The sequence below is a fragment of the Hypanus sabinus genome, chromosome X1, assembly GCF_030144855.1.
Source record: "Hypanus sabinus isolate sHypSab1 chromosome X1, sHypSab1.hap1, whole genome shotgun sequence".
Taxonomy (NCBI): domain Eukaryota; kingdom Metazoa; phylum Chordata; class Chondrichthyes; order Myliobatiformes; family Dasyatidae; genus Hypanus; species Hypanus sabinus.
In genome coordinates this window covers 24538700-24563341 of record NC_082738.1, presented here as the reverse complement: position 1 = coordinate 24563341, position 24642 = coordinate 24538700, and positions in this window count along the sequence as shown.

Below are 24642 nucleotides of genomic sequence, written 5' to 3'. Positions count from 1 at the left end.
TGGCAGTGATGGTATGAAAGCACTCCTGCAAAATAAAAAGTTAGAAAAAACTGGAGTGGTGCCTCCATGCTTCGGTGGGACCAGGTATTCCCAATCTCCAGATTGGCTGATGTTACAGATCTCACAGCTGTCCTTTAGCACTGTCACTGTGGGTTCAAAGTTCAAATTACATTTATTATTAAAGTATGTACAGTAAATACAACCTTGAGATTCATTTTCTTGACCAGCTCATCTTTGATATCTTTGGAGAGGGCATTCAGGAAGGTGTCGTACTGTGCCTCCGAGTTCCAGCCGCTGGAGGTGGCTAGGGTCCAGAACTCTATGGTGTAATCTGACACAAATCAGCGCCCCGGTGCATGTGCAGCATTTCATGGGCAGCCTGTCTCCCATGTTTAGAGCGATCAAACACTTTTCTCATCTCCTCAGAAAATAATTGAAAACTGATGCAGGAAGGGGAGCCTGCCTCCCAGGTGACTGTTCCCCACTCTCTTGCCTGACTGGACAGTTGGGTGATGATGTAGGCTACCTTGGCTCGATCAGTCAGAAAGGTTGTTGGTTGTAAATCAAAAATGAGGGTGCATTAAATGGTGTGCATATGACTTGGATTTTACGCTGAATAAACTGGATGCTAGATTTAAGGACTGGACAGCTAAAGGAATAACAGTTCTTTGCAATATAATGAAAGAATTATAATATTCAGTTTTGAAATGCTTAAAGAGCAACATTTATTAGAAAAACAAGACTTTTATTGGTATTTACAGATGCAACAATATGTTAATAGAACGGTTAAAAATGTAGCAAAGGCAAGTACATGTTTGATAGAGGTATTTAGTAAAGCATACAATTCAGATAACGGTAGTAGAATCATTTCAAGCGTGTATAAGGGTTTGTCAAATCTTAAAACACATTCGACTTCATACATTAAAACAAAATGGGAGAAAGAAAGAGGGATAATTATATCTGAGGAAGAATGGACAACAATATGAAGGTATCAATGGAAGTGTACCAGCTCACAGAAATGGAGGGAGTTTGGATGGAAAAACTTGATAAGATATTTTATTACATCCTCTCAGAAATCCCATTATGATAGTAACCTCCCTGTTTGCTGGAGAAATTGTGGAAATCAAAATGCAAACCATTATCACATTTTCTGGGAATGCCCCGTTATCAATGGCTATTGGAGTGGGATACACAAGACATCTTTAGAAGTGAAATACCCTTAGAAAGTAAGACAATATACTTTGGGTATATACCTCAAGAATGGTTGAAAAGAGATAAATATTTAATGAATATACTACTGGTAGCTGGTAAAAAGACTCTTACTAGGAAATGGTTATCACAGGAGAGCCCAACTTTAAATGCATGGATGGAAATTACAATGGACACTTAACAAAATGGAGAAGATAACAGCATCTGTTAATCATAAGTTGGAACAATTTGATTCATACTGGGAAAAATGGTTTAACTACATAACACCTCATAGGCCTGATTTTATTCTCACAAACCAATGAATACATTGTAAAAAAAAAATCACTCCCTACTTGCACATAGTTTTCTCCTTTCTTTCCTCTCTTTTCTATAAGCGTATACCTCAGATAAATATTATGTGGAGATTTGTGGCATATATGACTATATGATATATATGTACAATATCTGAAATACATCTTATGGAAATTTTTGTTTGATGATAAACTTCAATAAAAAATAAACTACAAAAATAAAAAACGAGGGTGCACTGGGAAAGAAAAGAGCAGCCGGTACCAGGCTCACCTGAGTATTTTTCTGGAGGAGGCAGACGGGACTCTTGGATGGGAGGAGCATGCGAGGACGTGGAGGGCAGGGTGGAAGATGCAGTTGCAGAATGTTGATGGGCACTCTGGGACAGTTGGAGTGACTGAGTCTGGGCCACAAGATCAGCTACACTGGCAGAAAGTGACTCCACTGCCCTGAACACGGAGTCCAGCTGCCTCTGGTGTTTCCCCAGCATCACTCCCTGTTCCAGGGCAGCTCTCAGACGACTGGGGTCTGCTGGATCCATTCTGGCTAGATTGTACTGTCAGGGCACTGGAGCAGGGATCCAATTGCAGACCCAGTACTGTACACACAGTGATATTAATTGAGTAACAAATTCCAAGGTGCAAACAAAGTCAGCGTCAAAGTTCAGGCAGAGATCAAAACAGCCAGAGAAATCCAAAAACCAGAATCAGGAAACAGGCAGAGTCGATATTCGGACAGACAGAGTACAGATACGAATTCTGTAAAGGCTCAGGAAAATTCACTGGTAGAATCTGGTAACAAACAGGTGAAAACACAGGACTGAAATACACTGAGCAATACACAGAGAGGCAGCTGATAGGTGGAGCACAGTGAGACAGAAGTGGCAGCGATACAGGTAATAATGAGAAACAGGTGAGAGGCGGAGTACTCAGTAACACAGGGGCCGGAGTAGAATAGGAGCGGGGACAGGAGCACATTGGGCATGAAAACAAACAAAAGCACACGGCAATACAAAACCACAGACTGACGGCTAGGGGGGAAAACACACAAAAAGACAAAGTTCAACTGGAGGTACTGACAGTGACATTGCCAGGCACATGAGTCAAAACCTCCCTGTACCCATGGGATTCATTGAGGCAACTTGAGGGACTGGGTCAGGACTTGAGGGTCTGAGTCATAGGGACAGGTTGGGCAAGCTAGGACTTCATTCCTGGGAGTGTAGGAGACGGAGAGGTGATATTATAGAGTTGTATAAAATCATGAGAGGTGTAGGTAGGGAGAATGCAGTCAGTCTTTTTCCCAGGGTTTGGGAATCAAGAACGGGAGGACATAGTTTTAAGGTGAGAGGGGAGAGGTATAATAGGAACCTGAAGAGCAATAAGAGTAATAACTGTGGAATCAGCTGAGACAGGTACAATAATTTTTAAAAAACAGTTGAACAGGTACATGGATTGGAAAGGTTTAGAAGGTTATGGCACAAATGCTAGCAAGTAGGACCAGCTTGGATGGGGCATCTTGGTTGACATGGCCCAATTGGGCTGTAGGGCCTGTTTCAGAGCTGTATGCTGGAGGAACTCACCATGACAAGCAGCATCTATGGAGTGGAATAAACTGTCAATATTTTGGGCTGAGACTCTTCATCAGGATTCTTCATTACGGCCTGAAACATTGATTGTTTATTTCCCTCCATGGATGCTGACTGACCTGTTGAGTTCCTCCAGCATTTTGGTTTGTTGCTCTGGATTTCCAGAACTGCAGAACCTCTTGTGTTTAGAGATAGTTCTCAGGTGGTTTATATCTAAACAGTGACTTTGTGTTGGAAGCAAATAGGCTCCCAAGTGGTATCTACTTGTTGGATTTTCTGTTGAACCATTGCTTTTATCCATATGTGCCAAGAAAGCTCCACAAGTCTCCTTGATAACCTTTCATTTCTACCCAGATGCCACTTGGCAAAAGGTCTCACGAATATAACAGTCAAAGGGGTCCAGCATGCGGCTACGGTGGCAAGGAATGTTCACCTGGCTGCAGTCCTTCCAGTTTGCCAGCAGCCTCAGCGTAACATGAATAGCCCTTGCTTCTGTCCATTTTCAAACTCTCACTGCTACGGGTGGAAGTTCCTATTTGTTTCAAGAAGACAACAATTATACCAGTGCCAAAGAAGAATAATGTGTTCTGCCTTAATGACTATCGCTTGGTAGCACTCACATCGACAGTGATGAAATGCTTTGAGAGGTTGGTCATGAATAGACTGAGCTCCTACCTCAGCAAGAACCTGGACCCATTGCAATTTGCCTATCGCCACAATAGGTCAATGGCAGACGCTATCTCAATGGCTCTTCACATGGCTTTAGACCACCTGGACAACACAAACACCGATGTCAGGATGCTGTTCATTGACTATAGCTCAGCATTTAATAATATCATCCCCACAATCCTGATTGAGGAGTTGCAGAACCTGGGCCTCTGTACTTCCCCCTACAATTGGATCCTCAACTTCCTATCCGAAAAAGCACAATCTGTGCAGATTGGTGATAACAACTCCTCCCTGCTGACGATCAACACTGGTGCAGCTCAGGGGTGTGTGCTTAACCCATCGCTCTACTCTCTCTATACCCATGTCTGTGTGGCTAGGCATAACTCAAATACCATCTATAAATTTGCTGACGATACAACCATTGTTGGTAGAATCTATGACAAGAGGACGTGCAGGAGTGAGATATGCCAACTAGTGGAATGGTGCTGCAGCAACAACCTGGCACTCAACGTCAATAAGATGAAAGAGCTGATTGTGGACTTCAGGAAGGGTAAGACAAAGGAACACATACCAATCCTCATAGAGGGATCAGAAGTGGAGAGAGTGAGCAGTTTCGAGTTCCTGGGTGTCAAGATCTCTGAGAATCTAATCTGGTCCCAACATATCGATGTAGTTATAAAGAAGGCGAGACAGTGGCTATACTTTATAAGCAGTTTGAAGCGATTTGGCACGACAACAAATACACTCAAAAACTTCTATAGATGTACCGTGGAGTGCATTCTGACAGGCTGCATCACTGTCTGGTATGGAGGGGCTACTGCACAGGACTGAAAGAAGCTGCAGAAGGTTGTAAATCTAGTCAGCTCCATCTTGGGTACTAGCGTACAAAGTACCCAGACATCTTTAGGGAGCGCTTTCTCAGAAAGGCAGCATCCTTTATTGAGGACCTCCAGCACCCAGGGCATGCCCTTGTCTCACTGTTACCACCAGGCAGGAGATACAGAAGTCTGAAGGTACACACTCAGTGATTCAGGAACAGCTTCTTCCCCTCCGCCATCCGATTCCTAAATGGACATTGAACCCTTGGACACTACCTCACTTTTTTAACATATATTATTTGTTTTTTGTATGATTTTTAATCTATTCAGTATACCTATACTGCATTTATTTATTTATTTATTTATTTATTTATTATTATTATTATTATTATTTTGTTTTGTTTTTTCTTCTATACTATGTATTGCATTGAAGTGCTGCTGCTAAGTTAGCAAATTTTACGACACATGCCAGTGATAATAAACCTGATTCTGATTCTGATTCTGCAGTGACCAAGATACTGTCCTTCAGATGACACTTCAGACAGATGGGTGTGAAAGATTCCAGAAGGCAATCTTGAGAGGAGGAACACACAATTTTTCCCTTATGTCCTAGCCAATCAACCTTACTAGAATGGATCACCAAGTCATTATCACTGTGCTGTTTGGGGCGCTTGTTGTGTAGAAAATGGCTGCTGTTTTTCCAACATTACAGTCGTGACAACAGTTCAGAGATACCTGGTTGGCTGCAAAGTGCTTTGGAATGCACTGAAGGTGCCATATAAACACACCTTCGTGTACTGACTGCAAGATGTCATCTCTGGGTGTTTTTTTTGAGTCACCCTGTTTAATTTATTCCAGAATGTTTATGAGTTCATGTTGTGCTTTTTTTCAGTTTTCAGCATTCTCTTGATCTTTTGTTTTGCTGACCACTGAGGATGAGATCACAGAGTGCAGCCACCCACCAGTTCAGGAAGATGGAGCAGGCCCAGGATCCACTGGGAAACAGTACAGGGCTGCGTGCACAGCTGTGACAGATATCCCGAAAAGCAGCTCAGAAGAGTGACTGGTTCTGGGGCCCCCCACAAAGTGTGTACAGATACTGATGCATTTACTTTCCTCTACCATTTGATCTCTTAGATAAGTGTGAGGTATACTTTGGGAGGTAAGGTATATAGTAAATGGCAGAACCCACGGGAGCATTGATGTACAGAAGGACCTGAAAGAGCAAGTCCAATGCTTCCTGAAGGTAGCAACACAAGTGGATGGGGTAGTAAAGAAAGTACATGTCATACTTGTCTTTATTAGTCGGGTAACTGAGTATAAAAGCTGGTAAGTTACATTGCAGCCATATAAAACTTAGGTTAAGTCACATTTCTGGTCATCAGATTATAGGAAGGATGTCGAGGCTTTGGAGAGGGTGCAGAAGAGGTTCTATAAATACTTAATGCCCTTTAAAATTTTATTTACAGTATTCACTGTTTTAGTAATTGTTTTGCATATAGTTTTGATTTTCATATGAGAAGTATTGATCTAGCTGTTTTTAAATTAGCAATAATACTCATTGTAATAGTATCAAAATCAGCAAAATGTTAAGTTTGAAACTTCCAGATCTAAGCCTATCATTAATTAATATTAGGCAAAATTTGAGTCTTAGATAGGCAATGTTTGATAGAAAAATGAAGGATTGATTCTAGATAGGTTAAAAGTTCAGCACAACATCATTGCTTGGATTAGAAAGAATTAACTATGAAGAGAGGTTGGACTTTTTCCCTCTAAACCATCAGAGGCCGAGGGGTAACCTGAAAGAGGGACTGTGTATAAAGTTTATGACAGGCAGAGTAGGGTGGAGAGTCAGAGATGCTTTGGGGTGGTGGAAGCAGATACAGTGGCAACATTTAAGAGGCACTTAGACAGTCACGGGAATACGCAGGGGATGGTGGGATATGGAGCGTGTGCAGTCATTTTGGATTAATTTAAATTGAGTTAATGTTCGATACAGACATCTTGGGCTGAAGCCTATCCCAGTGCTGTACTGTTCCTATATTCTGCCTTCTCATGACTTGAGATTCTGAGGCACCTTAAACAGTGGGATTACCAGCCTGGTGTACCAGTGCTGCTCAGAGCTAGCAAAACTGGTCCAAACGAGAAGGGTTCCAATCTTCTTGTGGTCTCACTCTCCTTTATCCAAATTTTCTGCCATGACCCACAGCAGATGTTGAAAGTGTGAAGGCAACTCCCAGAAGCCCTCTCCGACCCAGCTCCCACTCTCAGCACAGCCTATCTAAATGCTGGGATCAGGCAAAATTGGCCAAGTACTTCAAAAAGGAAGGATATGAACAGATTCATGGAGCTGCATGAGGAGCAGGCTGTTCCATCTGCAATACTGGCACAGACTGAGTGGTCTCCTGACCCATGCTGTGCTGTGGACCCATGTGGAGAATCTTCAAAGGACCTACAGCAGAGAGAGGAAATCCCTAGCTAGCATACAGCAGCAGACTTCCCCATTCCCTGTAGCTGTGAACTCTATCCCAGATTTTCTCCCTCTACATCTCGGAACATCGGCTCTTCCTAGATTTAATTTCCTGGACTCTGTGCCTAAGGTTATCATGTGAATGGTACCAGATGACTTAACCGTGAAATGTTTCCGCCTAGCCCCTCTAATGAGCATGGAAGATAGAGGATATAGTCACTGGGTTCAGGATCAGGAGCAGGAGACTGGGCTATTTTTTTCCCTTCTTGTTAAAAGGGGGCTTGAAGATGATTATAAACAAAGGAAATTTGCAGATGCTGGAAATCCAAGCAACACACTCAAAATGCTGCAGGAACTCAGCAGATCAGGCAGCATCTATGGAAAAGAGTGACAGTCGACGTTTCAGGCTGAAACCTTTCAGCAAGACTGGAGAAAAAAGATGAGGAGTCAGAGTTAGAAGGGAGGGTTGGAAGAAACACAAGGTGATAAGAGAAACCGGGGGGGGGGGGGGAGCTGGGAAATTGATTGGTGAAAGAGATACAGGGCTGGAGAAGGGGGAATCTATTAGGAGGCCATGGAAGAAAGAAAAAGGAGGAGGATCACCCAAAGGAGGTGATGGGCAGGCATGGAGATAAGTTGAGAGAGGCAAAAGGGGATAGGAAATGGTGGAGGAGGGGGGGGAGGGCCATTACAGGAGGTTTGAGAAATCTATGTTCATGCCATCAGGTTGGAGGCTACCCAGACAGAATAGAAGGTGCTGCTCCTCCAACCTGAGTGTGGCCTCATTGCAACAGTGGAGGAGACCATGGGCTGGACATGTTGGAATGGGAATGGGAAGTGGAACTAAAATGGGTGGTCACTGGGAGATCCCGCTTTTTCTGATGGACGGAGTGTGGGTGCTGGGAAAAGCAGTCTCCCAATCTGCGTCGGGTCTCACCGATATACAAGGGGCCACACCAAGAGCACCAGATACAGATACCTCACAAGTGAAGTGTCGCCTCATCTTGAAGGACTGTTTGGGGCCCTGAATGGTGGTGAGAGAAGAGGTGTGGCACTTGTTCTGCTTTTAAGGATAAGAGCCAGGAGCGAGGTCAGTGGAGAGGGACAACTGGACAAGGGAGTTGCGTAGAGAGCGATCCCTGCGGAAAGCAGAAAGTGGCGGGGGGGGGGGGGCACAGAAGATGTGCTTACTGGTGAGATCCTGCTGGAGATGGCAGAAGTTATAAAGAATTACGTGCTGGACGCAGAGGATAGTGGGGTGGTAGGTGAGGACAACCCTACCCTCCTCCTTTCTCCCTTCCCCATTCCCTTTTCCATCTCTCACCTTATCTCCTTACCTGCCCATCACCTCCCTCTGATGCACCTCCCCCTTTTCATTCTTCTATGGCCTTCTGTCCTCTCCTATCAGACTCCCCCTTCTCCAGCCCCGTATCTCTTTCACCAATCAACTTCTCAGCTCTTTACTTCACCACTCCCCCTCCCCCTCCCAGTTTCACCTATCACTTTGTGTTTCTTCCTCTTCCCCCCCCCCCCTTCTAACTCTGACTCCTCATCTTTCTTCTCCAGTCCTGCCGAAGGGTCTCAGCCTGAAACATCGACTGTACTCTTTTCCATAGATGCTGCCTGGCCAGCTGAGTTCCTCCAGCACTTTGTGTGTGTAGTCTCACTGTATTATCTCCCTGTTTTCAATCAGATAATCCAGGCTTGATTCTAATCATATACACCTCAAAGGTGTTAATCTATTGAGTGAAAAGAAGGGTAAAGATCCTTACTCCACCCCGTTGGGTCTCTGAGCTCTGACTGCATTTACTTTCTAATTAAATGTGACCTCAGCTCACCATTAACACTAGGTGGTGACAGATCCTTCTTCTAGTTACTGGGAGCAAGGGAAGCATTTTGTAAGCACAAGAGATTCTGCAGATGCCGGAAAGCCAGAGCAACACACACAAAATGCTGGAGGAACTCACCAGGCCGGGTAGCATCTATGAAGGGGACTAAGCAGTCGATGTTTTAATCCAAGACCCATCGTCAGGACATTTTGTAAATTGTTTTTTTTTACTGCCAGTCTGAAAGGATATGTGGGAGGGAAAGCCGGGGGGGGGGGGGGGGGGGGGGTGGGAGGGAAGGGCTAGAGGCAGGCTTGGGAGGATCTAAGGAAGTGCCAGGAGATCCAGAAATGGAGATTGGGTGGGTCCAAGAGAGAAGAGCAGTCAGGCCTGGACAGGAGTGCTTTGCAGAAGAATAATGGATACAATATTAAGAACTAAGGAGCTAAAAAAATTAAACCGCTGAAGGAACTCAGCAGGTCAAGCAGCATCTGTAGATGGAAAAGGATAGTCAATGTTTTGGGTCTTACTCAAAAAGTCCACTATTCCTTTGCCTCCACGGATACTGCTTGACCTGCTGAGTTCCATCAGCAGTTTGTATTTTTGCCCCAGGTTCTGGCATTTGCAATCTCTCGTGTGTCCGTTAAGGTCATCTGCCTGTTCAGAGGGGTGCTAGGGGTAAATTGGGATGTAGGTTGGAACAGTGTATGGGAGGGACAAGCTTAGAGAACCAGAAGCCTTTCTGAGGTGCCTGCTGGAGGTTTGCTGTTTCTCAGGCAGTCCACCAGATGGAGCATTTTGTTTTGGCCTGTCAGGAGCCTCCTATCCCAGTTACAACCGAGAAACAGCAACCCAAGGATAATTTGTGCAGTGAGCATTGGGGCCACAGGGACAGGCAATCTACAGGTCCAAAGCACTTCCTGTGCATTGTTAAGTACATTCATTTAAGCCCCCTGTATTATATTTACCCTCTGCAGAATGTGAGGTAGGGCAAAATCAGCCTGATCTCTGGCAATGACTTGTGTGGAAAATGTAGGCTAGTCTGTGCCAGCCTTGATGTCCAATAATTAAAACACCTGCCAACCTGAAGTTTAAGTTCAACTTTCTTGGCCACTTGAGGGCACCCAGTGCTTAAGCAACCACATTTCAGGTGAAAGTCAATGCTTTCAGAGGCTAAAAAGTTGTGTCATTCACAGCGGGCTGGAGGAGGCAGCCAGCAGACCCATGATTTATGTTATTTTCTCTTTTGTCCTCAGGGGATTTGCAAGCAGATTTCAGTTTGAGATGTGGCACTCTTCTCAACTCCTTCAAGGTACAGAACAATCAGACTGCCACTGCTAATGCTTGCCTCGCTCTTCAGCATCAGCTGCTGGCTGGTGCATAGCACACACTCCCCGTTGCTTTTCAATGGGACCAACTAGAGCTTTAAAGTATAAAACACTGACAAATTGCTTACCTTGAATCAATGTATAAGTTGGACCAATGCACAGAGCACAGAATAAAAGCAGGAAGAGGCCATTTGGCCCCTTGTGCCTGCTCTACCATTTTATCATGGCTCATCTTTTACCCCAGTGGTATTTTCCTGTCCTAATCCCTTGACTCCCTTAATATTAGAAAATCTCTGCCTTGAATATAATTGGTGATTGAACACCCACAGAGCTCTTGCAGAGATAATTTCAAAGATCCTCTGGGTGAAATAATTTCTCCCGATTTCAGTCCCACTTGCTGGACTTCTGGTGCTGGACCCTCCAGCGTGAAGAAACATTGTCCCTGCATCTACCCTATCAAATGCAGCAAGAATGTTGTGCCTTTTAGATAGACTACCTCACATTGTTCTAAACTCTAGTGCATAAACTCAGTCTGCTTAGCTTCTCCTCATACGATTAGACTCCCCACCCCCCAATCCATTCCAGAATCACAAACAGGAGAAAATCTGCAGACGCTGGAAATCCAAGCAACACACACAAAATGCTGGAGGAACTCAGCAGGCCAGGCAGCATCTATGGAGAAGAGTAAACAGTTAACGTTTCAGGCCAAGACCTGGTGAGTCTGCTTTGCACTCTCTCTAATGTCCTGGAAGACTGTGTCCTTAGATAGAGAGATCAGATCTGCACACAGTATTCCAACTGCTGACTTATCAGGGACGTTTATAATTTCAGTTGGACAACTCTACAGTTGCACTCAAATCCGCTTACTATAATTGCCTTCCCATTTACTTGTACTTTAACTGGCAGTGATTTATCTACAAGGATATCCATGTCCCTCTGAATACCACTTTCACCATTTAAATAAGTCCATCTTTCTATCCTTCATTTTCCATGTTTCTACATTTTTCTATCACAGTGAATGGCCTCACATTTTTTGATATTTCATTCCATCTGCCATGTCCTTGCTCTTGTCTCAGCCTGAACCATTGACTGTTTATTTCCCTCCATAGATGCAGCCTGACTTATTGAATTCTTCCAGCATTCTGAGGGTGTTGCTCAAGATTTCCAGCATCTGTACAATCACTTGAGCTTATCATTCACTATGCTTGTCTACACCCACTATAAGCCTCTCTGAATTCTCCTCACAGCCCACACAACCGTCTGGCATTGTATCATCACACCTTGGATATGAAGGGTTTCGGCCCGAAACGTCGTCACTACCTCCTCCCATAGATGCTGTCTGGCCTGCTGAGTTCTGCCAGCATTTTGTGTTTTTATTGGATATATTACACTGTTTTCTGCTCACTACCTCTACATTCCTGTAGGTGGTGTCATAGATGGTGAAGATGGTTATCAGCTTGAACTTGATCAGCTGGGTAAGTGGGCCAAGGAATGGAAAATGGAGTTTAATTCAGATAAGTGCAACACGTTAACATCTTGGGAAGACAAACCAGGGTAGGACTTTCATAGTGAATAGCAGGGCCCTGGGAGTGCTGTAGAACAGAGGTACCTAGGAGTACAAGCCCAAGGTTCCCTGAAAGCACATATATTTGATAGATTTTATCCAGAATATTTATAGAATTTTCCTCCCTCTATGCCACAATGGAGTGTCAGCTTAAGTTTTGTGCCCATATGTAAAGTATGATATGAACCCAAAACCTTTTGATTCAGAGGCTACCGACTTGGTGACAACTGACACAAGCAATGAAAGGGGAACTGTTTCCCATGGCTCAGTAGGTTGCTTTCCTGCTTTTGAGTCAGAAGATTGTGGCTTCGAGATAATGTTCTAGGAAGAAGCCTAGACTGTGGTCCTTCCTCACCGAGTCTTTGCATTGGCTGCACCGAGCTTCAGTGTGTCCCTCGGCACGTACTCCTGCAATCTGCAGCATTCCTTATCAGAGTGCCCTTTGTTACACAACTGCTGGGGAAGAACCTGGACATGGACCCTTGCATCTGTCCCCACACCCTCTTAGCAAATCCAGTCTGCAAGTAGGTGGGTGACCGTTTCTTCCTTGCTGCAGCCAGCCTGAGGGCAGTGTACGCTGGGGGTGATATGTTGTCTGTGGAGGAAAGCTCTGACTGGGAGGGCCCCTCTCACTGCCAGCTGTGAGGTCTTGGCGCTTGTTTGTCAGATCCGGCGATGAGGCGTTCTGCCTTATGGTTTGGACCATTCGCTCAGAGAACAAACCAACAGAATGCAGAGTGTTCCTGTCCTACAGTGTCTGCAGTACATTGCACACTGACCACCGTCTGATGGACTTGTAATCAAAAACGCTTACTTGGACAAACTCTCCCACAAAGGACAGGCATGTCCAACTGACTGGGGTATTGAATGGAAGGGTCAGGCCTATCTTCCACAGCACCAGGGACAGGTAGAACCTCAGTATGTAGGGACACTTGGTACCCACATACTTTGGAGGAGCTGGTTCGGATGGGAAAGTTCCTCAAGCATTAAAATTATGTATCAATTTCATCATGAATGATGTCATGACTGCCAACACGAGTGGCAATGGTGCTATGGTTTAAGAGAAAGTTAACACGACTGAATGTATTGACCATGAATGTAAAAAGTTCTGCATTGTGTTTATTCTTTTGTTTATGTGTTTTATTATGAATAAAGTTTATTTTTAAAACAAAGTATAAAGTTCTAGGCATACACACCAGCATAGTATTGAGGGTGTGTGGCATTGTCAATGGCACTTAGTCCAACCAAAACAGCTGCAATGTCCAGCCCGGTTTTCTACTAATCAATTTCCGTTAGACCCAAAAAAGATTCAGGTCTGTCCCTTTCATGCACAATCAATTGTGCTGTGAATGAAAAGCTAAGCAACTGGAAGGGCATGCATCTCCATTACTGCACGATCTCAGTAACCCTGGATCCCACATACTCTTACAAAAGCCACAGTGCATGAAGCAGCATAAGCTCACAATTTCAAAATCCATCCATAATGAGGACTCTGGTGCCGAGTTTTTAGATAGCTGAGTGCTTGACCAAGCTGGAACCGCTCTACCACACAAAAAGAGTCAATGTAGCACTGATCAGTGGCTACAGAATCTGATTGCCTTAAACCGGGGGTCGGCAACCCGCGGCTCCGGAGCCACATGTGGCTCTTTTACGTCTGTGCTGCGGCTCCCTGTTGCTTTGGGAAATAATTGGTTGTGGCGACCCTTTTCCTGGCACATCCGAACCGACTCACAATAAGATAGCCTACGGGGGTTTGCGAGCACAGAGCTTTGGAGCCTCTGCGCCATGGGGGGGGGGCAGGTTGAGGGAGGCTTAAAAGTGAGGCTGAAGATTTCGAATAAAGTTTTTTTCCTTCGACTGCAGTTACCGACTCCGTGTCGTAATTTTAGCGCTGCGTGTAGCACACCGCTACATGGTCAGTATTTAATTAATATGTATTTTATGTTAGTTTGTTAGTTTTTGAAATGTAAATCTAAATTTGAAGATTATGGTGATCTTGTACAATCTAAATAAGACGTTGTGGCGACCCATTTGCTGACACATCCGAACCGGCTCACAATTAGCCAGCGTTCAGGCTAAGGGAGATAGCCTATGGGGGTTTGTGAGTACGTGTCTTTTGCAGCATCCGCGCCCATGGGGGGCGGGTTGAGGGAGGCTTAAAAGCAAGGCTGTTTAGTTCGAATAAAGCTATCTTTGACTGCAGTTTACTGACTGCGTGTAGCAACCGCTACAACGTGTTTTTATCGCTGGCTGTCCAGAGGGGAGGTGCTGAAACGCTTTGTCGCGCGTCTGGAAGAAGTGAAAACTTTCCTGGGCAGCAAAGGGCTCAACTTTCCTGAGCTGGAACAGCCAGAGTGGCTGGAAAAGCTACACTTCATGGTAGACATGACAGCGCACCTGAACACGCTGAACACAGCTCTTCAACGGGGTAAGGACGTACAGCCCTGCACATGTTGGAGGATGTTTTGCATTCGAGCGCAAGTTGACGTTGCTTGCCAGAGATTTACAGAAAGGCACATTGTCTCACTTCCCCAATTTGAGAGAGTTCAAACAATGTCACGACATGATAAATTCGGAGTATTTACATTCTGCAATCATCGCAATGCAAACATCGTTTGGGAAACGCTTCTGTGAGTTCAGAGAGGAAAAAAACACATTATCCTTCCCGGTCACTCCCCTAAGCATCGATCCATCCCTACTGAATACGACTGCATTGTCAGGTGTGAGTCAACCTGAACAAGGATGATAAATATTTTAATTGCGTATTATTTTACGTATATTCATATGTTTTCATTGTTCAGTGAAATAGTCCTTTTATTTTTCAGGTTGACAGCTGGCTGACGTTATTTTTGGTTTGCTGCTGGCGGCAAATTTAAATTTGGCGTTTTTCATAAATACAAGAAGGACTCAAATAGACGTTGAGTATTTTACTTAAAAGTAACCTTCAACCCAACGTCTTTTTTTCGGAGTTCAAAATGTTTTTGTTGCATGCAGAAATGTAATTTCGTTTTCTCTGCAGGAGTTCATCAATTTCATAAATGCAACACATTATAGTTTATTTATACATAGCATAAAGGCAAAACAAAACGTTGTATGCAGTGTTATTTCATTTTAAATGTCAAACGGGTTTTGCGGCTCCCAGTGTTTTCTTTTCTGTGGGAAACGGGTCCAAGTGGCTCTTTCAGTGGTAAAGGTTGCTGACCCCTGCCTTAAACCAATCAACATCAACTGCTTGAACATCTTTGGAATAGCCCTACCAATGCTGGGAGAGCTGTGGTCAGCTAAGGACAGAACAAACTGCAAGCAGAGAATGCCACCGAGACAGTCACACTGCTGCCAACACTTCTACTGTATTACCCCACCCCCCACCTGGCTCTCCTGAGCTGTGGCAGGCATTTGAAGACCTTAACAGTGGGGCAGCACCAACATGAGGGCAACTGAGTATCTTCTTGTGGGACCAGAGTTTTGAACCTTGAGGAGCATCAATGGTTCCGTTCGTAGAGATGCAGCCTCACAGATTCAGTGACCCGGGATCAATCCTGACCTCTGATACTGTCTATGTGGAGTTTGCATGCTCTACCTGGTTTAATGTGGATTTATTCTGGTGTCTTCCCACATCACAAAGATGTACAAGTTGATAGTTAATTGGCTACTATAAACTACTCTCAGTATATGAGTGAATGATAGAATCTGGGGGAGCTAATGGGATTTGAGTCGGGTCAGTGTAAATGGGTGGGTGATGGTTGGCACGGATTCAGTGGGCTGAAGGGCCTGTTTATGTACTGTATCCCTCCATGATTCTATGAGTATGACCAATATCTAGTCCTACACTTTGAAAAACAGCCACTGCACTGTTCTCTATTGTTTAACTAATTTTGCATTCATGTTGCTACTGTCAATTTATTCATTTTTACTAACAAGCCAAACACATCAAGCATGATGGAATACTTTCCACATGCCTTCATGAATACAGCTCCAAGAAGCTTGACAGTATTCAGGACAAAGCAACCCACTTGATTGGCACTCCATCCACTACCCTGAACACTCCCTTCCTCCACCATCGGTGCACATTGACTGTCGTGTGTACCATCTCCAAGACCCCTTGCAGTTACTCACAGCTCTCCTTTGTGAGTCCCTGATTATCGAAGTAGCTGTTAGTTTGCTCCCTGATTAAAGTTTCAGACACTTCCCCCAGCACTAACATTATGCTGAAGTACAGTATAATTGCAGGTCTCTTACTCTATTTTGAAAACATTCTTGTATTATTTCCAATCCTTCAGCTAAATGGAAGGTGGTCACCTTTACTCAAACATCTATCTTTACTGCAGTAACACTCTACTGGAGAAACTCAGTGGATCAAGCAACATCTGTGGTGGTGGGAGGAATTGTTGACATTTTAGATCAAGCCCTGCATCAGGACTGTCTCTATCTATCTTTACTTCCCTCACTAGACTAAGATATCTAGGCTACATCCCCTCTTTAGCTGGAGACTTATGAATTTTAAGGACTGCCGGTCCTTCTAGTACCCCCTTCTTATTTATTATCTTCTCAGTTTACCATGGAACGGCAAAATTTTCTTCCTTGGTAAACACCAAATCATAATATATTTGTACCTTAGTTGTGCCTTCTAACTCCACTAACAGTTTGTTAATTTGATTTCTAATTGGTGAAAGATTCCTGTCACTATTACCCAAAGAAGGCTCCTGATTTCCTTTTATATCAGTATTAATTTATTTAAGTAATTGTAGTTAGGCCACAACTTGAGAACTGTGCACTGTTCAGGTCACATATTACAGGAAAGATGTGATTGGATGGGAGAGGGTGGAGAGGTGAAGACACAGTTTGAACTATTAGGAAATATTAGATAGGCTAGGGTTGGACATGCAAGAGATAGCAGATGCTGGAATCTGGAGCAATGCATAGAGCACTGAAGGAACTTAGCAGACCAGGCAGTGTCTAAGTAAGACCATAAGACATATGAGCAGAATTAGGCTATTCTGCCCATTGAGTCTGCCCTGTCATTCCATTGTGGCTGATTTATTATCCTTCTCAACTCTATTCTCCTGTCTTCTCCCCATAATCTGAGATGCATTTACTAATCAAGAACTTATCAACATCCATTTTAAATATAACCAATGACTTGGCCTCCACAACCATCTGTGGCAATGAGTTCCACAGATTCACCACTCTCTGGCTAAAGAAATTCCTCCTCAGCTCTGGACTAAGAGGACATTCTTGTACTTAGAGGCTGAGCCCGCTATTGGAAACATCCTCTCCACATCCACTCTATCTAGACCTTTCAAAATTCAGTAGGTTTCAATAAGAACCGTCCCCCCCATTCTTCTAAACTCCAGTGTGTACAGGTCAAGAGCTGAAACGCTCCTCATCCATTAACCCTGTCATTCTCTGGATCATTCTTGTGAACCTCCTTGGGACCCTCTCCAATGTAGGAAGTGGACAGTCAATGTTTCAGGTTGAGACCCTTCATCTGGACTGGAAAGAAAGGACAAGATAGCCAAAGCTGGAGATGACTTCTTTGGAGCACAGGAGGCTGAGGGAAAACTTCAGAATCAGAATCAGGTTTAATATCACTGGCATATGTCATGGAATTTATTGTCATGAAGCAGCAGTACAGTGCAACACATAATAATAGAAACTGTAAATTACAGTAAGAAATATATGTATATATATATAAATATATATATATGTGTGTGTGTGTGTGTGTGTGTGTGTGTGTGTGTGTGTATGTTAAATTAAATAAGTACTGCAAAAAGAGGGGAAAAAAGAAGTGAGATAGTGTTCATGGGTTCAATGTCCATTCTGAAATTTGATGGTGGAAGAGAAGAGCTGTTCCTGAATCATTGAGTGTGTGCTGTCAGGCTCCTTTACCTCCTCCCTGATGGTAGCAATGAGAAGAGGACACATCCTGAGTGTTGGGGGTCCTGAATGATGGGTGCCACCTTTTTGAGGCATTGCTCCTTGAAGATGTCCTAGATGCTGTGCAGGCTAGTGGCCATAATAGAGCTGACTGCAACTTTCTGCAGCTTATTTCGATCCTGTGCAGTGCCACCCCCCCCCCCCCGCCCCCGCCCCCATACCAGAGGGTGATGTAGCCAGTTAGAATGCTCTCCTCGGTACATCTGTAGAAATTTGTGAGTATCTTTAGTGATATACCACATCTCCTCAAACTCCAAAAGAAATATAGCTGCTGTCATGCATTCTTTGTAACTGCATTGTTGTGTTGGGCTTAGGGTAGGATCCTCAGAGATGTTAACACCAAGGAACTTGAAATTGCTTACTTGCTCACTCTTTCCACTTCTGATCCCTCTGACTTAATTGTGGAGTAAAAAGTTAGGAAGGACCTTGTACACTAAATAGAAAGGAGTTATTTCCTTTAGCTGAAGGGGTCAATAACCAGGGGTTGGGGGTCAAGGATGATAGGGATCTGGACTTGCTCTCTGAAAGGATGGTGGCCGATGGGGTATGGTACTAAGGTGTGTAATGTGCTACTGATGTGGTTCTGGCATATTAATACATGTTCAGCAGGTCAGACTATACACAGTCAGGAAAGAGGGAAAAGAATAGCAGGTGGAAATATTTCTACAGTATATACAGGAAGCAAGAGCCTGTTACCTACTGGAAGTTAGAGAATTGGATATTGAGAACAGAAAGCCAAATGGGAAATAAGGCCTTGTTCCTGGGTCTTGTGTTGGGTCTTATTGTAAGAGCACAGGAAGCTGCAGGCAGAGAGATCAGAGTGAGGGTGAGAGGGTGAACTAAAATAGCAGGACACTGGAAGCTCTGGGTCATCCCTGCAGAACGAATGCAGACAAATTGATTGCCCAGTCTATGCTTGCTAACTCTAACGTTCAGGAAGCCACACTGTGAGCACCAAGTGGAGAACATTTGAATTACACAACCACTGTACCATATCCTATCTATCACATGCTTTCACTCTATCAGAGAAATTCCCTTGGTTTTGCCCACTCTCTAGACTCACCTGATTCTTGTTTTCTCAGTTCCGATGAATGGACTGTCGTTGACAAAAATTAACTGTTTTTACAAATGCAGACTAACTCATTCAGACTTTGCAGCATTTTCCATTTTCTGCTTTTATCTGTTTTTCTTTTCATACGCCTAGTCTGCCCACCACATCACCATTAACATTACAGAGACCATAAACACAAGAGATTTTGCAGATGCTGGAAATCCAGAGCAACACACACTCCAGAGCTGGAGAACACAGCAGATCAGGCAGAATCTATGGAGAGAAATAAACAGTTGCCATTTTGGGCCAAGACCCTTCTTCAGCACTGGAATGGAAAGAGAAGAAGGTGGGGAGTGGTTAAGTACAAGCTAGGTAAGGGGGAAGGTGGATGAGCAAGGCGGGGGATGAAGTAAGAAGCTGGGAAATAATCGGTGAAAGACTGAAGAAGATGGAATCTGACAGTGGCAATGGAAGAAATGGAAGGAGGAGGAGATTGGCAAATGAGAATGGGTGAAGGGGAATGGAAAAAGAGAGAAAGGGAGGGGTAGAAATTACCAGAAGTTAGAGAAAGCAATGTTTATGCCATCAGATTGGAGGCTACCCAGACAGAATATGAGGTGTCGCTCCTCCAACTTGAGAGTGGCAATAGTGGAGACTACGGACAGCCAGAATGGGAATGGGAAATCAAATTGAAATGGGTGGCCACCAGGAAACCCCACCTGATGTGACAGATGAAGGTTCTTGATGAAGCAATCCCCCAAACTATGTCGGGTCTCGTCAATGTAGAGGAGGCTGCATTAGGAGCACCGGATACAGTAAATGACCCTGACAGACTCACCTGGAAGGACTGTTTGGGGCCCTGAATGACAGTGAGGGAGGAGGTGTAGGGGCAAGAAGCTTATTGTGCTGATAATGTTGCCATTAAGCCAGTCTGACTCATCCTATCACATACATTCCCTCCGTTCTAACACATCTCTCCCCCACTTTCACTCTACTAAAAACTAACTTCCATCTCTCTCTACCAATTCTGACAAAGGGTTGCAGACCTTTTTCCACATATGCTGCCTGACCTGCTGAGTGTTTCCAGCATTTCCAGAAAATGCATTATGTGGATATGTACTTGAAGAGCTATGACCTGCAGACCTAGTGCTGGAAGCTGGGATTGGGCTCCACAAGTTTGAAGTAGAGTATTGTATGAAACTCTTATTTAACATCTCCGAATATCCCAAAGCAACTAACAGTCAGTGAACTAATCTATCTAGTACATTTTTAAGGACAGAAAAACAACAGCTAATTTGTTTGCTTGCAGCCACTTTCCAAAAATTGAAATATGATAAGTTGAAATACCATTTTCAAGAAATTGGCTGAGTGATACCAAGAAACCAAGCTGAAGTCTACTGCTCTTCCCCTAAATAGTACCAGGAGATCTTTCAAGGCTCTTTCAAATGACTCTGTGAAAGAGAGTCCATTGGACACTATGGCTGTCTGTCAGTGTTCCTTTGGGAGACTTATCCTGGATGATGTTCTCAAATCTTTGGGGTGGAACTTCAATATAGCTTTCTGAGTGAAAATCTAGAATGTAGTCATGAATACCACTGATATATTAAGCTTCTCCCTCTGTTCTCCCACTCAACCAGCAGCAATCTTTCAAGGCAATGGGAAACAAAATTTTTGTTCCCTTCTTCATTCCGTGACTAGCTGGCCATCTTCAGCACAGTGATAATCCCTTCACGTAACCATTTTCCCTATAAGGGCTAGAAGGTGACCACTGGGAGGCTATTCAACTTAGAAATACAGTATAACTGAGCTCAAGTGCACCTCACCCGTCGTGTTCACTTCGTAAGAAGGACAGCGAGGAGCATCAGGAGCCGTGGACGCTTTCCCTACTCCAGGGGCAACTGGTCGCTTCACAGGTCTAAGCCTGCCTTCTCTCAGTTGCCAGGTCTGCCTGATTGCACCTCCATTCCAGGAGGGGAGGGGATTGAAACAGTTCTCCTTTCTCCTCAATTACCAGCCTATTTGCGTTTAGAAAGAAAAAAATGCAATCGAGTTTCTTTGAAGGCCTTGTTCTTTATGGAATGGCATGCGCGGTGATATGAAGCCCACAGTTTGATGTAGGTGTCTGCCCCGAGGGCTATATATAAGGAGAGGAAGCGGCAGATTTCCTGTATTAATGCTGGCACTGAAGGGGCCGAGTGTAAACAGAGTCTCTGTGAGGTGTGTGTGTGAACCCACAGAACAGGCCATCTATTCACCAGGGTACAGAGAACTCACTCGTACACTCCAGACTCCCCACCCCAGTGCGAAACAGAGTGTCCTGTGTGGGCAAGGGAGTGCAGGAAGTGCTGTCTGGGTCTTTCGGCAGTCTGCGATCGAGATGCAGCTGTGGTAAATTCCCATTCCATCATCACCAAATATTTTCCACACTTTGCTCAAATTTTTCTGCTCTATGTTCATTCACCGTTTCCATTCACACAAGCGCGTAAATGCGTTTCTTTATAACTTTCACTTCTGTCGCCGAGGCAGTTCTGTCCCGGAACCCAGCCGGCAGTGTTTATTTTAGTTCAATTCAAGCAAGCGGCAGGAAAAGTTTTCGTTACAATTTTTTTCTTAAATTATGGAAATCACGTCTCTAAAGCAGAATGTTCCTCGTTCCCCTTAATATTCTTCTGTCGAAGCTGCTTTTTGCTCGTTTCCACGCGTGGCAGTTCCGCAAGCTTCAGCCGGGATGGCGCTCAAGGGGCCAATCTTCAATAGAAACACAGAGGGCTGTTGGGCAGCATGGACGTCGTGGGTGTACCCAGCAGGGGTCACTGGATCGCCTGTCAGGAGAGCGGGAGCGCCGGCTGATTTCCGCGGGTTATAGCGGACCTTCGCTTCGATGACGAGTCAACAGGGTCTAACTCTAAAGAAAGTGCGATGACAGTAAGATCGCTCGTGTTGCATTGTAAGGATTGTAGGGATAAATTTGGTGGGGGGGGGGGTGGGAGAATATAGTGGTACCGATCCAGTCTGAACCCAGAATTGAGATGCTGCGTAATGAGATCCCGCTTTGGAGGTCTGGGTGCGGGGGCTTCGCCTAACTGGGCTCCCTAGCTCAAAGAGGATGCATTTGCGGGCATAAACTCCCCTCGTTCACCAGCATACCCAGCACAGGAGGCAAAGAAACCCAGGCAGCAAATCCACCCTGGATAGAAGGTGTAACCACAGAAGAGAAAATAAATGAAACTTATAAACATTTCGAGCTATTCGCCGAACAAATACTGAGTTGTCCTTCTCCCTGGATATTCAGGAGGTTCTGGATTACCACGTGGACATGGCAACCACAACCTTTAACTTCAGTGACCACTGTGTCCTTAGCAACCCTGTCATCCTCCCACGTGTTCAGCTCCTCAGCCTCCTTTTGGTCCTTTCATTAGAACTTTAGCATTCTCCTTCAGCTGGCTTTTTGACCTACCCACCCCCCATCCTATTTACAGTACCTCCCTTTTCAGCCTTCCCAGTTGCCTCTTTCCCTCTGAGCTACCTGGTTCCACAACAGAAATCTATAAACTCCTCCTACACTACAGGAATTGACTCTGCAAATGCTCCTTAGCTAACTGCACCATTGAGTCAGCTAGACCAGAAGGACCCTAGGTGACTATTGACTTGAGTTGGATTAACATATCTCATCTGGATATTGATATTGACTTTAGTACATCTGAATTAGCAAAGAAAAAAAATCCAGGTTACCCACTCTTGACTAGTATTGACAGAGAGAATGATGTTTCTGTGGGGCAGAGTCCAAAAAAGTAGGGGAATGAACATAAAGTCCCACATAAATCCAGCAGGAAGTTACTGATAGAGGTTTTTACTTCAGAGAATGCTTGAAATATATAACATTGCCACCTGGAATAGTGAGGAGAATAGCATAGATGTATTTAAGAGGAACTCAACAACCAAGAGGGAAGGACAAATAGGAGATGCAGATTGAATAAGGTGAAGTAGAGTGCCTGGGGGCTCATGTGGAGCATAAGTATTTACATGGCTCTTTTGACCAGTGTTCTACAATGAACAGAACAAGTAGGAATAGGAGTAGACCAACCAGCCCTTCAAGCCAGCTCCACAATTTAATAAGATTTTGGCTGATCTAATCTTGGTCTCAGTTCTACTTTTCTGTCCACTCCCCAAACCAAAGCTCTGTCTCTGATTTGAATTCAATGCGCCGGGGTAGAGAATTTCAAAGTTGCATGATCCTCTGAGGTAAGAAGTTCCTCCCCATCCCTCTTTGAAACAAATGACCTCTTATCCCTACCTTAACTAAAGTGATTAAAACTGTGCGTGGTACTCCAGGTGTGTGGTTTCACCAAAACCCTGTGCAGTTGTAACAAGGCTTTCTTACTTTTCTGTTCCACCTCCCTTGGAATAAAGGACAACTCCAACTTGCCTTCCAAATTACTTACTGTATTTTGTATGATCTCTCAAAATATCAGCAATCAATAGTCTCTCTAATTAGTATTCTGCTTTCCTATTTCTCTACAAATATTCATCCACCACAGTTTTACCCACTTGCTTAATCTGTTTACATTATCTTGTGCAGAAATCTTTCAGTGGCATCTCTTTTGGAACTCCAAATCCACTAGCTTTCCTTTATTCACAGTGCTAGTTGCACACCGAATTTGACAAACACAATTTGCTCTTCACAAAACAATATTGACCCTAACAAATTATATGATGATTTCCTATGTATGGTGTTACTACTTACTTATTAATAGATTTCAGCATGTTTTCCATGTACAGATCACTGTAGGAGACACAACAGATGATGGATCTCTGGTACAACACACGAGCTGAAGAAACTCAGTTGGTCAGGCAGCGTCCGTGGAGGGCAATGAGCAGCCGATGCTTCAGGTCATGGCCCTTCATCAGATGAGTCCTAACAATGGGTCTCGACCTGAAATGTCAACTGTTCATTTCTCCCCATGGATGCTGCCTGACCTGCTGACTTCTTCCAGCTCCTTTGTGTGTTGCTGTAGTTCCCTGTCTTTTTTTCCTACTTTTCTTCAATATCTGTATTACATTTGGAGTTTTCCAATCTGCTGGAGCATTTAAGTAATCTTGAGAAACTTGGAAGATCATAAAGAATGAACCCAATATCTCAGAAATACAAAAGATCATAAGATCAGCCACAAACCAAACAGGGAAGAGCCCTGGTGTCTGCAAAGCTATGGGCTGTCGGAAATATGCAGAGTAGAGTTATTGGCAACACTGCCAATTGGAACTCATCAATCCAGCTAACATTAGGTGATTACTGAGGGTCCAGAGAAAGAATGACTGTGCAGTTTTGCATGGACTCTGGGCTTCTCCACACTGCAGGATGCTGCATTGCACTGGAGGCATAAAAAGCAGTATACTTGAAAGAGAAGATTGCTATGTCAGGTTGGCTGCTTGTTTGTAGGGTTGCTCACTGGACCTGGAGGTTAGATCATAAACGTTTCACCACCAGTTGAGGTGACATAATGAGTGCGCACTAATGATGTCACCTTAACTGGTGACAAAACATTTGCAACCTAACCTCCAGGCTCAGCAAACAATCCTACAAACAAGCAGTACACATTAGCTCAGAGATACCCCACAACTGAATGAACATCCTTTCCGTCAATGTCCAACCCCAAGCGACTGCTGGCAGAAAATCCCATTGATCTCTCCGTCATATCCTAGTACCAGTTTTCAGACTTCATCCTGTGGCTGGCTGTTATGCCAGCTGTATTCACCCATCAGGGCAAACCAAAGGAAGGTGGCTGGGTGAAGTGGGCATTCCACTGACCACAGAGCCTGTGAATCTAATGAACAAGCCACCTATATGAAGGCCACTCCCTATCTGACAGAACAGACCACAGGAGTGCTCAAACATTTCT